At 44.2% G+C, this 16,132-nt stretch overlaps 1 long non-coding RNA gene across 3 annotated transcripts in view; it reads left to right on the top strand.

The window, feature by feature from the left end:
* LOC120406602 overlaps nucleotides 1–5,968 on the top strand; it is a 186,259-nt gene extending 180,291 nt beyond the window's left edge. For all 3 annotated transcript variants that reach the window (XR_005599397.1, XR_005599400.1, XR_005599398.1), the window contains one exon: nucleotides 4,795–5,968. This is a non-coding gene — a long non-coding RNA (uncharacterized LOC120406602). The remainder of the gene's footprint in view (nucleotides 1–4,794) is intronic.
* Nucleotides 5,969–16,132: the final 10,164 nt, after the last annotated feature.

The following is a 16,132-nucleotide window of genomic DNA, read 5'->3' as shown; positions in this document are numbered from 1 at the left end:
ATGACTTTACTTCCTTCTTCCCTTACTGCACAAACAAGTCTCTCATATTTTAAACCTGATTGCTCAGATATAGTCCCCATTCACTTAGCTGATCCTGGTAGATTAGTAGGCCAGTCAATTTGGAAACAGTCTGAGCTACATAGAATTTGGATCCAATTCTGTAAAACTACCATTGACTTCAGTGGTGGTGTTCCTGGTTAACACCACTTTGTGAGATCAGAAGCAGGTTCTTAAATGTCATTGTGTCCTCTTCATACAGCTTGAGTGCTAGTTAGCACACCTCTTACTCGCAGTAATGAGCATTTACTGACTTTAATGGACCACTTGCAAGACTAAGTGCTTGCCAATGGGACTAAGACGGACTGCATATATGAGTACTTAAATCTTATTTGATCAATAGATTAACCTGTTGTTGACTTTCATTTTGCCTGTCCTTGTAAATGGAAATAAACCTGCCCCATAATGACAGACATTGGCAATCAGATTGTGCCATGTAAAGGTAATAATTGGAGATATACCAATCTCCTAGAACTGGAAGGGACCTTGATAGGTCATTGAGTCCAGCCCCCTGCCTTCACTAGCAGGACCAATTTTTGCCCCAGATCCCTAACTGGCCTCTTCAAGGATTGAACTCACAACCCTGGGTTTAGCAGGCCAATGCTCAAACCATGGAGCTATCCCTCCCCCGACATTCACAGCCAGAGTGACACCGTCCTTTTATTTTTTCTTGTAATTAGGACTAGGTGGGCTGGACAATTTAAGAAATGACACTAACTTTTGCCAAGTACTACAAACAAACCAAACCCGAGCTCAGGCCCATCACTATGGAAAGGTATCTATTGGGTTTCCGGGAAACGGGGCGAGCGGAAGCACGCCCCATGCTAACGGATCCCCCCCTCAGCCTAAGGGGAGGATCTGCAGGACCTCAGAAACCCACTAATTGTGGGGGACAACTAATAAAAGAACAGGGACAGGAGTGCGGTCAAAGGGTCATAAGAAGGGAGCCTGACGGGGACACTGAGCAGAGAACCCCGGACAGCGCCCACTGCTCCTCGAAGGCGTCAAGGGAGTCAGTGGACGCCGCCCAGAGGAACTCCGCCCGGAGACGTGAACAGACTAAGGAGCAGGGGACCCAGTGCAGTCCCGGCCAAAAGAACTCCAGAACCACCTGCCGGAGGTCGGCCAGGAACACCGGGGCCGGGACCAGGGTGTTGAGCCAGTACCAGAGCATGGACAGGACCAGTTGATTGAGCACCAGTGCCCTCCCTCGGAGGGAAAGGCACCGGAGGAGTCTTGTCAGGGAGCACAACTTCTCCAATCCTGTCTCACCAGCTCCTCTCTGACCCCGGAATGCTCTGAATCCTCCTTGATGTGAGTGAGGAGTACCAGGTGGCAACTGCTCTCTCTACCCTGCTGCTACAGCTCAGCAGCATCCCCACTAGTTCCCTGCTGTGTCCCTCCTGCATTGGTGTGAGGGGAAAGGAAATTAGTTGCCTTATTTCTCCCCTCCCCCCACATCCCATCCAGCTGTGATATTTGGACTAGAGCCTGGAAAGGGAGCAGGATCAGTGCTTTGCAATGTCCCAAGTGTAGCCAGGCAGGAGGAGGAAGGAAAGGAAGACGTCTTCTCCCTCAGCCTCCACGCCACTCCAGAAAGAAGGTAAGAGATAAGTTGGAGGGCAGGGAGCATGGGATGAAATTGCGATAGGGTAGAGGCACTAAGTCAGTTTTCTGGGATAGGGTGAGGCAGTGATTAGAGTCATGGAAATTCTACCAGGTGAGCAGTGATGGAACAGACTGGACCCCGTCATGATAGATAAGAGACAAATGAGAGGACATAATAGAGGTATGCCCCCCAAAAAAAGTGCCCCAGTTGCCTGGGGGGGGGGCAAGATAGCATTCACAAACAGCCCTCCTGCTTCTTTATCACAGCTTCATTATTCTCCAATCTTCACTCACCGCTCCAGAATCATACATCCCAATACTATAGCTATGAAATATATGGTCAGTTCTGCATAATATTAGGCCCCTGTTGTATATAACTGAAATAAAAGGTACTACAAACAGCAGCTTATGCACCATCTCTGCATATCAGTTCATTTAATGAGGCGCATGCAACAGTCCCTGATGCTTCACAGACTGTGTCTAGAAAGACCATCATCTTGTCAGTGCAGGAAAAAAAATCTGCTTCTCTAAGCAAACTGAATCTGCTTATCAGCTGCAAATAGAAACCTTAAGCCTGGCAGTTTTTCAAAGAGTGGAACTGGTGAAAGGTGTTTCTAAATTACACCTGAAACAATCACTTGCTTTGAAGTTCTGATATGTCATGTTGTGCTGCCAATCAAGATATGTCACCAGCACATCTTGTTGCATCATACCATGTCTGGCATTACCAAAACAAAGCCTTACACAACATGTGCTTGACAGGACTGGATTATGTCACTTCAAAATAGAAAAATACCTTGAACGTGCGAATATTCTGAGCCTTTGTTTCAGAGGTAAATCAGGGCTGTGTGAGTGAGCTTACCTGGCAGCAGCCTTAAAAGAAAGTGCACTCTCTCTCCTTTTTCCTTAAATTTTCACCTACCCCTTCATCCTAAGCCTCTAGTATTTTTCTTTTTTTGAATCAGTAGTTGGATCATAAACCCTGCTCTTGACAGAGAGATGGCAAGTACTTGAAGAATGTACTTCCGCTGTGTAACCAGATATTTGAGGTGAGAGGGGTGGCTGTAGCTCAAGATGGAGGATTGCGACTGGGACTGGGAATCAGATTTAAGGCCCGCAAGGTCTATTGTGATCATCTAGTCTGACCTCCTGCATAACACAGGCCAAAGAACCTCACCCAGTAATTTCTGTATCAAGCCCATAACTTCTATGTGAGCTGGAGCATATCTTTTAGAATGACATCCACTCTTGATTTAACAATTTCAAGTGATGGGCGATTCCACCACATCCCTAGGTAGTTGTTATAGGTCTTATTGTAGTGCCTAGGAGCCCTACGCAACAAACCAAGATGCCATTGTGCCAAACGCTGTACAAACCACAGGACAAAGACAGTCCCTGCCCCAAAATCTTACATTCTAATCATAAGACAAGAAACAACAGATGGGCTACAGCCAGGGGAGTACAAGGAAACAGTGAGGCAGTATTTGTCAACAAGCTAGGTAGTGGTCTCAGCACACCAGCAGCCAAACATTGTCAAGTATTTTGTAAGCATCATGGCAGGGCAGAATTTTAAAGAGGGATTTAAAGGAAGATAATGAGATTGCTTTTTGGATGGTTATGAGGGTGTCCTCCCAACTGTGAAGGCAAGTATGAGAGAGAACACAAAAGTGCTTGTTTGGAAATTTAACAAGTAGGCAATGGGTGCTGGTATCATGGGCCAGTTCGAGGTGGGAGCTGACTTTTTTTGATTCTGAATGAGAAAGTATAGGTAGGGTGGGAATAGGTAGTGACCAGCCTTGAGAGTGAAGACAAGTGGCTTATGTTTGATACATTAGAAAAGAGGGAACCCCAAGCCTCCCCATACACACCTGCCCGGAGGAGCCCCCAGCCAGCCTCCCCACCCCAGACCCCAAGCTGCCGGGAGAAAAGCATGCATCTCTATTCTCCTCAGCCACCCCAAAACCTGCATGAGGCATAATAAATCAAAAACTTCCCCCCCAAAACCCTGCAACCAGGGGTCTGGCGGCCACAGCAGCACCAGGGGAGGCTGAGCCTCTCCATGCCTATTATTCCCATGGTGACTGAATGTGTTTGTGGATAAGACTACCCAGAGGTAAGGTGTAGAGGGCAAAGAGAAGGGAATCAAGGATAGGACCTGAGGAACCACTATGGAAAGTTGGAGGTAAGTTATTCCAATAATTAATTCCCTCACTTAAAATGTATTTCCAGTTTAATTTTCAATATTGCCAACCCCATGCTTTCAAAATTCGTGAATTAGGTGCTCAAATCTTGAATTTTAAAATATTAAATGAAGTGGTTTTTTTTCTCTTCTGTGGTTGGAGACTTTAGGTTTCACATTTTCAAGCCCTTCTCTGCAGCTCTGAGGGCTAGAAGCTTACTAAAAAAAGTGCTGAGATTCTCAAGTGATAAGATGATTTCAGAAGTTGGCTTTGAGAAAAAAACCCACATTGTGGAATTTGCATTAAAATTGCAAGCCTTGGCAATACTAGATTTTGTATAGCTTCAACTTCCAACCATTGGATCACATTAGGCCTTTTTGCTAGATTAGAGAGTCCTCTTCTATCAGAAATCTCTGCCTGACATAGGTGCAATTAGATTGCTATCAAGTCGCCTCAACTTTCTCTTGGATAAACTAAATTGATTGAGCTTCTTAAGTCTGTCACTATGAGGCATGTTTTCCAGACCTTGAATCATTCTTGGAGCTCTTTGCTGAACCCTTGTGTGAAGTGTGACATCAGAACTGTTCACAGTATTTCAGTAATGGTTTTACCAAAATGGCATATACTGAGGTCCTACCACCTCTCTACCCCTTCTTGATATTCCTGTGCTTACACATCCAAGGACCACATTTGTACTCTTAGCTACAGCAACACACTGGGAGCCCACATTCAGTTGGTTATTTATCATTACCCCCAAGTTATTTGTTTTGTTCTTAGATTATTACCTTGCATTTGGCTGTTTTGGACCTCATGTTGTTCAAATAGCCCATTTTACCAAATTATCCAGCTTGGTCTGTACAACTGACCTGTCCCCATCATTATTTACCACTCCACCAATTTTTGTGTCAACTGCAAATTTTACCAGCTATGATTTTATATTTTCTTCTAGATCATTGATAAAGATACTGAATGGCATTGGACCGTGGGACCCTGTGACGGGGTGTATCTACCACACACTGGCCCAGCATTGTGGGCTGAGAAGGCCACACTCCTCTGTCCCTGCTGGGCATGCTCAACCTGGAGACAAGATCTAAGAGGAAGCAGTTCCATTCAGTTGGTCCAGACTGCTGAGGAGGAAGGATTGCAGGTTCCCTCACAGGAGCTGCTGGAGCCCCAGACCACAGAGGCCAGACATTCTGAGCCCTAGACAGATCCCCAGCTGGCTGCGGAAGCCAGAGATGGGATTGAGCCTTCAGGAATTTCGCTAGTCGACGGCCCCAGAGGACCCATGGACTATTGCATTGGAAGACAGGGTAGGAGGTAGCCCAGGGGAAATCGACATTGATCTGGTTGTAGGATCAGGAAATAGGACAGTGTGTTTTGGCAGATCCCTGCTGACCCAATGGTGAATACAGTTGCCACTGTCAGGGCCCTGGGTGGACCCACTGGAGTAGGGAGGGCCTAGGTCACCCTACCTCGGCCACCACCTTCCTTGGGCAACTAGGCCCCGCAACTCCACACAGGAGGGAAGCCATAGTGACTCTGGCTGCTAGGCCACAAGCCCCACACAGGAGGGTAACTATAGGGACTCTGGCCACTTGGTCACGCTGCCCTGAGAGCAAGGGCAGGCCCAAGGGACTCTGGCTGCTAGTCTGTACTACCCCACTTTATAGGCTTTAGCCAGCTGAGGCATAACCCCTCATCGACCATATGCAACCTGACATCCCATGACAGGATGTGTCTACCCCACGACATACCCCACTACAAATACCCCCATTGGATGATGATTCTCCATTTACAAATTACTTTTTGCAATGTAAGAGTTAACCAGTTTTTACATCCATTTAACATGGGTTACGTTGATTTTTATATAGTGCTAATTTTTTTTTTTTTTACTCAGAATGTCATGGACGACTAAGTTAAATGCCTTACAGAAGTCTAAGTATACTATGTCAACACAGTTACCTTTCTCAAATTCTTTTAATACTCTGGGGTGCAAGCTATTTGATTCTGCAGATTTAAAATAGCTTAACTTTAATAGTTGCTGTTTAACATCCTCACTACTGATTACTGATGGAATAGAAACAGTGATAATTAAATCCTAAGATATGAATACATCATCTTGCTGCTTTCTGAATACAATATAGAAATATTTATCAAATACTTCTACCTTTTCTACATCATTGATAACTATATTATCCATGCCTAGTATCAGACCATACCATTAATAGAATTTTGATTTTTTTATATATTGCAAAAATTGTATGTCCTTTTTTTTTTTTCATGGATACCTTTAGCTTCCATTATCAATTATCTGCATTCCTAACTGCTCATTTCTACTCAGATGCTTAGAGAGGTTCTGATCCTATTCCCTTATCTGAATTGTTGGCATTTAGCAGAGTCCTAACAGTACCCCACTGTGTGATTTATCAGTTTGTACAGTGATCCATAAGTATTCCAAGTTTTGTCATTCTGAATTGTCAGTTATTCTAAACTAGGTAATTGTGTATGTTATATAGTGTTCCATCCTGCTTCCCATCTACCCACTCTCTCTTTCCAAACTAGGGTGTATCCAGTGATTTTAACTTTCCAGTTACTTGACTCATCTCTCAAACATTTTGATAGAAGATACAAAGTTGAGACCACTTCCTTGTGTGAGGTGCAAAAATTCTGAGGCTGGACTTAAATTCAGGTCTTGTATTTAGTCTTTCAAAATACCTTTTTTGTTTTAAAAAAGGTGTTCTTCTGAGCACACGTGCACAATTACTCGCACACAATAATAGAGATGTGTCCATGTCATAACATCCAGATTTTGGTTCTGGTTCATGACCACATGAACTAGAGTGGGAGTACCTCCTTATTGAACTTGGATAAATATTCCACCCCAAACTATAAATAGGCTTAACTTGACTCAAAACTCAGTCCAGGTCACCTCAGAACTTATCAAAACTTTGTGAAAATGCACAGCAAAATCTGGGTTAGTAATGAATCCCAAAACCCGGAAAGATTTCGTATGTGAAATTTTCATACAGCTTTAATCCAAGGTGGATATAACATGGAGTTTGTGTAATTTGACACCAAAAGTATCAAATTCCTTTATCTCTGTGGAAGTTGGGAAAATAAGTTAACATTCACAATCAGTTATAACTTCTTCAATGGCCAAAATAGAGAGACATTTAAATGACATATATTATGCTAAAAAGACTAAATCAACAAGTTATAGCTTAAGAAGGAGGTAGGATAGCATGTTTGCCGTGGGACCTTGCCTGAGATGGAGCTGAAGTGGCCCAAAATTGATTTTAATGCACCTTGGAAATTCTTTTGTTTAATGTTCCCAATTTGTGGATGAATGTTTTGTTTCAGAGACTGAGAGGAGAAAAAAAAATTGACTGCAGAAGCTGTGGCAGGTTTAATTATATTTGAGGATATAGAGGAGATCAAAGCTGAAGAGATAAAAGCAGCAGTTACTGTATGGGCTGAAAATATCTCCCAAATCATAAACACCCTTAAGTACAGTGCTTCAGAATCAGCCACCTTTAAGTCAGGAGAGAGTCACAGCTGAAATGGAAGTCCTCTAGTTACAATATTTTATGACTTGCATTGCCTGCCTTTGGCTAGCCCTGTACTTACACAGGCACCAAAATGTCTGGGATCATTCACAAAAAACAGTAAAGCAAACATTTCCACCTTGGTCAGTGGTTCTAAAATAGCCCCCCATGAGCGGTATTGCTTGTGGATTGCTCTGCAGAGATGGCAGTTGGCTGTTGGCTAATAAAAATCCATCTTTAGCCACAAATATAATTGGAACCCCTACTGCGGTAACGACTCTGTCACACTTTTCATTAGCTGGGAACGTTTTATTTTGGGAGGCATGGGTTTGTTTTCCTCCCAGATTTTAATGATAATGTATGATCCATTAATAATGAAATGTATCAAAACTGATAGATCTTTTTGAATGCTTTTATATATAAAGAGAGTAAGATGTAATGATATGCTGCCAACCTTTTAAAAAAGGGGTCTCTCTCAAAATTCTTTTGCCTCAGTCAAACTCTCGCTCTGCCCCCCCATGAGGCAATTCCATACTCTATCCCCCTCTTCCCCTAAAACAATCTTTCCATTGTTTCAGTGCCCCCTCTGAATGCATTAATCCTTCCACCCATACCCGCGGCCTAGTACCCTTGATGTATTCTTTCCCCATCCTTAACATCTCATGGAAGCTCCTTTACTGGGCTTCCTTTCCTGCAGCAGCAAGTAGTTGTCCTGCAGCCTTTACTGGCAAATTAGTAGTCGTCAGGTCATCGTGTGGTCTCTGGCTGTGGGGTGGATGGCCAGGTGGGCAGTCTCCCCTAGTCGGTGAGAGTGCGCATAAGCAAGTGAGGATGCTGTGTGGAGTGAGTTTTACATTGAAGGGTCATTGCAGGAACTGGCATCCAGGCTTCTTCCCACTACTGACTCCTCAGGCACCAGGAGGGAGAGAACTGGACTATACAACCTACAGTTGAGACTGCAGCAGTTTGGCCCCCTGTTCCTCTCCTCCTCCTCTTGTGTTGCTGCAGCCAATGCCTCCCCACCGCCAAAGTCTTTCCCCAATGCCAGATTCTTTCATTTTCATTGGAAAGGCTGTGGCAGCATGACCCTACACTGCTAAAAATAGCAGTGTAAACTGAGGAGGGACTGGTTGTATGCACAGAGAGCCGTGTAGGGTACAAGCCCTAAGGTTCTGACATATCTGTGCTCTACTGACTTAAGCAATGCCTTACCACCTACACTGCTATTTATACCCTTGCTGGGGATGGGACACACAGTGTACGTACTGTACATGAGTGTGCAGTGGAGTTATCCTTAAAGTCAGTTCTACTATGAAAACAGATATCTTATACAAGAGAACCACTCCCTTTATTCAGAGTCATAGTCCCTGATAAAAAAAATAGGTAGTCTTGCCGAATGAGCAGTAATGGGAGAGGGAGCTGAATTCTATTTCTTCTCATGTGTCATCAAAAGAATTGTTAACTAAATTCAAATTTCAGGGCTCAATTCTTCCCTCGGTTACATGTGTGCAATTCCACTGAACAGAGTAGAGTATAAACTGAAGACAATGGAATTGCATCGGGTAAACCCGAGGACAGAATTTGGCTTGCAGAATCTTTATAACTGCTGCTGAAGAATGAGAAGAAAAGAACCCAGCTTCACTTTCAGCTCCCAAGTTGTTTTTCTAGGACTGGCAATTAGAAATGCTATTTTAATCTCTGTGGAATAATCACAAATCCTAGTTATTCTACCTGGATAAATCTCTTTTCTTTCACAGTCAATTTTACCTTCATGAAAATAGTCAATCCCTTTACTCACACAATGGTTATATGGACAAAAGTTGCTAACGTTCTTGAGTACTTACCATTCTCCCTTCCTTCACCCTCGCTTTGTGACAGTCTGCTGTTTCCCCTAGGAGTTTGCCTATTTTTGTTTGAAGAGTGGGACATTTTTGGTTTTACTAGATTTAATCAATTGCTTGATTAAAAATGAGCAGATATAGTCCTTTGATCAATTAAGGACACAATATAATTACACAGACATACCAATACTTTCCAAAGTCAGACATTTTGCATTATAATGATACTTTAATGATCAGATGCATATCGCACTTCAAAGATTTTTTTTTAAAATATCTAACAGAAGCAGATTATCTATAATCCATGCAAAAATTCCTATGAGAATCAAACCTTCAAAGCTCCACTGGGGCAGTCCCTCTGCAGTTTCTAGGAGAGGTTCTCTCTTTCCCGTTGACAATCCAGTCACTAGCAACTGCAGGGAGGCTTCAGCTTTGTGCTCAAATCTGGGAAAGGCTTATCAGTCCTACAGTGGGTATCAGAGGGGCTAAAATTATATTTCCAAGTCCATCCCCCTACAAAGGATGCCCTTTCAGAAATAAACCTAGATACCTTGTTAGCCTTAGAGAAGGAGATAAGACAAAGTCCAGTGTTTCAGGCTTTAGAGTGAGCGCCAACAGAAAACTCCAAGGGACGGTTAAGCTGTATATATTCAATTCCCAAGTCCACTGGGGTATACTGTCCAGTTTTAAATCTAAAGCCCTTAAACCTCTTTATGGCTGCCCAGCTGTTTTGCAGGGAAAGGCTCAAAGCCATGGTTTACAATGGGGATTTTCCAGCAAAAACTGGATCTGAGCAAAGCCTCTGGTAGCTTGGATACATGGTTATGCTATGGGAGATCCCTAAGAAGATATATGAGCTACAGGAGACTTCCTGGAAAGCAATACTGTACGGTAGGAGGGGTTGGGAATTAAGCCTGTATGTGGCTCCAAGGTTTTTCACCTCAGTTATGAGACCCATTCCTCATGTCCTAAAAATCTGGCAGTGAAAATGATAATTTATTTAACTGCCTCGATTTCAGCCTAACCAGAAGAGCTCCTAAAGTAGGTTATTGTGTTCACACTCCATCCAGTAAGGGTGGTCAGCTTTATAGTAAAGCAAGAAAAATCTGTATTAAACCTGTAACGTGGGCAGACACCTCGCACGCACCTCTCATGGCCACAGGTAATTCTGCAGTACCTTACCTCTGTTTCCCCCTCTGCAAGGCACTTAAAGAACTCATCCAGTTCAAAGCTAGTTCAAAGAGCCCCCTGCTGGGATCCAATTAATTGAGTCCTCTGGTGCATATTGACCCTCTAGACCGCAACCCTAGTTCAGTTCTCGCTCCTGATAATCCAAGAGTCTTTCAAAAATAAAACACAAACTCACACGGGCTTCATCCCAGGTTCAGCTGGGCACAGCCCTGCCTCCCCGAGTAACTGTTGTTCTGCTTTCCAGTACCTCCAGCCTGGAGTGTCTTTCTCCACAGACCTTTCCAGCTGGGCCTTTGCAGTCTCTCCCCTGCTTGGACAGGGTCTCTCCCAAGCCTCCCTGCCTGGAGAGCTGTTCTCACTCTCCCCTGCTTCTTGAGAATTTTCCACTGCTGACTCAGGGCCCTGCAAGAGCCTTCTTACACCCTGCAGTATTTCTACAGCTGCAGTTTCCTGAGCTTTCCTTCTTCACTGCAACTTCCTGCTCCTTTTGTAGTGGAATCAGGTGATTCCTCATGGAAGGATGGCTGATCCTGTCATCAGGATTGGCTTAGCCACCCAGTTACAAATACCTTTACTTAGATTTTACTTACTGGGATTCACAATGGATTCCAAGGTCTTGATTCTAAACTTTCACAGTGCCCAGTCCAAAAGGAGTGGACAAAAATGTGACAGGACATGATACATGATATTCCTCTTCTCTCAGAGGTGCCAGTGTATTTTATGTCACATCTAGAGAACTTGTACCTTACTAGGTAATGGAAGGGAGGTATTTTTCTTTGTTTTATATTCAAGATGTTAAGTCTACTTATTGTAGAAACATGGTGAACTATAAAACACTTTACCTTTGAGGATATTAAAGTTCTCTGTTTTCATTTCCCAGTTGCCTTAGTCTTTCACCATTCAACATAGGCAAGTACAGAAGATAAGCCCTTCTCAGAGACATGAAGAAAATGTGTTACCTTTAAAGCAACACCCTTAAGAAAGCAGTAAATAGATTATGCTGATCCACTGATGTGGTTTCTTTTAAACATTTCTAACAGATGTGTCAGCATATTCTGAAAAAATAAAGGATTACTATGTGATACAATACGTTGCAACCTCTAATACAAATTATTACAGCATATGTTGATGAGGTCTAGAAATATATTGTGTTTTTAACTATCACAATTAGGATGTAAGAATTAGAGGTAAACTGTCTAATTGTCAGCAATTTCTTAGCAATACATAATAAACTAAACAATTTATTAGGACCACACTGATTCAAGCGTTGTTGATGTAATCTGTATTATATCTGATTATGCAAAGTTTAAAAAATCCTTTCTAAATTTGATGTTCAGACTGAGGCTTATGACAGATATAAAAAAGGATAAGGAGAATTTCAGGTCTGGGTAAACACTGGCCATGTTTGATAGACGTACATATCTGGAAACTCCACCCATAATCACATCTATTCTGACATAAATATAGATGAAAATGAAAGAGCAAAATACTAGCAGCTCTGCTGCTTTACACTCTTGCAAAAAGCCACTAATACTCAGTGTCTGATTTTCAGTGAGGCATCAATCTAGGCTCTGCTTGTGCAGAAGCATCTCGCCTGCAGACCAGCCTCCATACTTGCTTTTCCAGTAATAACACCTCCCTGCTCAAGGTGATGAAATCTATATCATCTATCTGCCCAGGCGTTTGTGTAAGCTTGGGCATTCATAAAGTTGTGAGTACAAGAGAAGAGCAGGGGGTCAAAAAATCAGGCCCTTAGCACATAAGTGATGATTTTCATATAAGTAGGAGTTTGGTCGTTGGATTCCAGGATGCATTTCCCAGTATATTAACAATTTTAAAGTGGGTCACAGTTTGAACCAAAACCGTTTCACAGTCTCCATTTTAAAATAGTCATCCTTCAATTGAAATTTCTGTTTATATTCAAACTAGCACAACAGACATTACTGTGCTTTTGCATCAATATTTTTCTTTCACACTGTACAGTACATTCTGAGAGTATAAGCAAACCACGTCAGAAATGGACAGGAAAAGTTTCTTCTCGGAGTTTTGCAAATGGACATGAGTTTGGATTAGAACTAGCACTTAACAGGGGCTAGCAGAATCGCATGATCATAATGAAGTTTACAAATGTTAGCTCACTATAAAATAAACTCATTGTTGCTAAATCACTTTGGGGACCTTTTTCCTCATAAATACCCCTGGTTACCCTAAAAAAAGATGTGAACTGTTTAAAAAAAAAAAGACCAAATTCTCCAGTAACTAACCCATGTAGTCCCACTGAAAGCAAGAATTCCATTGGCTATAAATCACTGGGGAATTTGGTTAGCATTATTTAAATATATATTGTCACAATCTGAGATCATTAGCCACAAACCACAGTGCTGCTTTGTTTGGAAAGTTTTCTGCTATGTTAAATTCACCCCCACATGTACAATTGTATTCCCTGACTCCATGCCAGAGACCAAAATGTTGTCTGTATTGCATTGGATTGGTGTGCGCACACACACTCTTTTCATATATTACAGTGGATCATCAACAAGGAAATTAAATCCTAATATATCATCAAATCATAGGCTTTATAGAGATTTGGAGGCGTAAATGGTTTCACACCCATCTTCACAGCACTCTGGTCCAATTACAGCAATGTTCTGCCTCAGTAGAGAACGAGAATGCTGATTTTTGCCTTAGCAGAAAGCAAGGCAGATATCCTCCAAATTGCATGCAACACCACCTCCTTGCTGTAATTATGAATATTCTAGTGAGAAGAAATTTCATGTTCTCTCTATACCCCTTTAGTCACCAGCGAAGTGAATGCATCCAAGCTCAAGCTCTGATGGGGGCCCAATCTGCAGCCTGTTAGAGTCAATGGAACAACTCCCATTCTTCTTCGAGTGATTGCTCATATGCATTCCAATTAGGTGTGCGCGCGCCACGTGCATGTTCGTCGGAAGACTTTTTACCCTAGCAGCACTCGGTGGGTCGGCTGGGCGCCCCCTGGAGTGGCGCCGCTATAGCGCCGAATGTATACCCCAGCCGACCCGTCCGCTCCTCAGTTCCTTCTTACCGCCCATGTCGGTCGTTGGAACTGTGGAGCGCAGCTTAGCTGTCCTCCACTTCCCTAGCTTTTCACTCGTTTTTCCTATAGTTATAGTGTATATAGTTCAGTCTTCGCGTTATAGTTAACTTTTATTGTTTTTTAGTAATAGTTAGTGTAAATAGTGAAAGGGGTTGGGGCTTAGCCCTTTTCTCCCTCCCCCGGTGCCGGGCCCATGCCCGGCTCACCGGGGTTCAAACAGTGCTCGACCTGCCGTAGGCCGATGCCCACAGGAGACCCGCACAGCTCCTGTCTTAGGTGCCTCAGGGAATCCCATTTGGCGGACAAGTGCCGCATTTGCAAGGCTTTTAAGCCCCGAACGAAGAAGGAGTGGGACATTCGCCTTAGGCAGCTCCTAATGGAAGCGGCACTCACTCCTCCTGCACCGACTCCGCAGCCGGCACCGGGAACAAGTTCTGCCTCCGCACCGGGAACCTCTGGCACCGCAAAGACCCCACACCAGCCATTGTCTCATCCACGGCACCGGTCACTCTCCCCGCGGGGGAAGAAGTGCAAGACTCCTGCGGTACCCGCATCTGGGGCGCAGTCTGAGTGCACACCGAGAGCGGATTGCCCGGCACCTTCATCTGCCGCGGCACTGCCCACAACTGCACCGCCGATTCCGGCCTCACAGGGGCCGTTGAGTCCGGTGCCCGTTGACCCCCCGGCACTCGCCGCGGTAGAGCTTATTGTGCCCTCTACACCAGAAACTTTCACAACGGCGAGAGACCTGATTGCCCTCACGGACCCAGGACCGCCTCAGCCCCCGGCACCGCCGGTGTGGGCCCCTCGGTCTCTCGGCTAGCCAGCCATGATGAGGCACCCCTCGCAGGGCACAGTCCCAAAGCTTCAGCACTTCAGTCCCCTGCTGGAGTGAAAGTAGAGCCCCTGTCAGATTCTATTACCACAAGATGAAAGCAGAATGAAAATAAGTATGGTGTAGAGGAGTGCTTCTCAAAGTCGGGCCACCGCTTGTGCAGGGAAAGCCCCCGGCGATCCGGGCCGGTTTGTGTACCTGCTGCGTCCGCAGGTTCGGCCAATTGCGGCTCCCACTGGCTGCGGTTCGCTGTCCCAGGCCAATGGGGGCTGCGGGAAGGGTGACCAGCATATCCCTTGGCCCACACCGCTTCCCGCAGCCCCCCTTGGCCTGGGACGGTGAACCGCGGCCAGTGAGAGCCGTGATCGGCTGAAACTGTGGACGTGGCAGGTAAACAAACCGGCCCGGACCACTGGGGCTTTCACTGAACAAGCGGCGGACTGGCTTTGAGAAGCACTGGTGTAGAGGACAAAATCCAGGGCATCCTACTTTGCATACCTGCCATACGCTGTACCCACCGCTAGTGAGAAGATAATAACAATAACAACAACACATTGCTTGGTGACTTTTTAAAAATCAAATCATATACTCACACTTTGAGGCCTGACCACCTGTATATATCACAGGTCACCAATACAACTCAACACCCAGGCTTGACCCATCAACCAAAATTATATTTGCATATCACTTTAACAAAGAATAAAAAAAAAAACCCACCACCAATACACCAGCACACCAACCAAAATAAACCTCTCAGTGCAAAGTAGAAGGGCTTCCCTAGTTTTCCCTGGAGAATGAGCTTTGACCTATGTGCTCTACCGGGTGTTTGAGAAACTCTGCACAAAGCACTGCTGGTAAATCCTGACAAGCTTATACAGAATGTGAGTTAGTGTCTTTCACTGATAAGGGAGCCTCCCGGAAGCCAACAGATATCACAGACCTGATATAGATGTAACATACAGGAAAAAAGCACCTTTGCTATACTGTACACAGAGTCTTTTAGATAAAAAATCTTTTAAGAGTTGAACATAAAATGAAGGCTGGCCCGTTATTTGCTGGAGGATGGGAAGGGCTACTTCAGAGTCATTTTAGCCTCTAGAGTAAATAGAGCATTTAAGCGGTTTTAGAAACATGTATTATATATGAGAGCAGAGCCAGTGCAGAGTATTGAATAATCCATATCTATGACTTTAGAAAAACCAAACAGTGAGTCAGATCCTTGGCTATGCACTCTGGTGGTACAAGTAGTGTAGAAAAGCAGCACAATTGGCCACCCAGGGATTCTCCTGATTGGGGGGGGGCAGTGGGGGATGTCCCTGGATGGCATAAAGCTGGTGTAGCTGGCTCCTACTCCAATCCTTCCCATTGAAAAAGGGTGTGTGAAGAGTCATAACCACAAGGAAGGGCTGTGACCAGGTACTACAGCTCTGTGAAGAGCCCAGGCTGGCATATTAGCCCCCTGCGGCAATAGATAACTTGCCCTCAAGCTGCTCTGAACTACATTGGACATGAGGAGAAACATGTCCCAGAATTAAGTAGCAGCAAATGGTTCCTTTGCAGTTCCTCTCTTCTGCTGTAATCAACAGTTATTGTGTGCAGCTGTGGACTGAGCGCTGGCACTAGAAAGCCCCAGTTGTGCCTGTTCAGAACTGTTTTGATTGATCCCCCTGTTATTTATTCAGGGCACGTGGTATCTATATTAAAATATGCATCAAACTTTGTGATGAATAATTGAACTTCAAGTTTCAGGCCACAGCAAATTATTAGAGAGGAGTTTAAAAAAATAGGTGGCTAAGTGC

Source organism: Mauremys reevesii, linkage group 5 (genome assembly GCF_016161935.1).
Source record: "Mauremys reevesii isolate NIE-2019 linkage group 5, ASM1616193v1, whole genome shotgun sequence".
NCBI classification, from domain to species: Eukaryota; Metazoa; Chordata; order Testudines; family Geoemydidae; genus Mauremys; species Mauremys reevesii.
The sequence above is the reverse complement of the archived record's forward strand: the minus strand, read 5'-3'. Positions and strand labels throughout refer to the sequence as shown.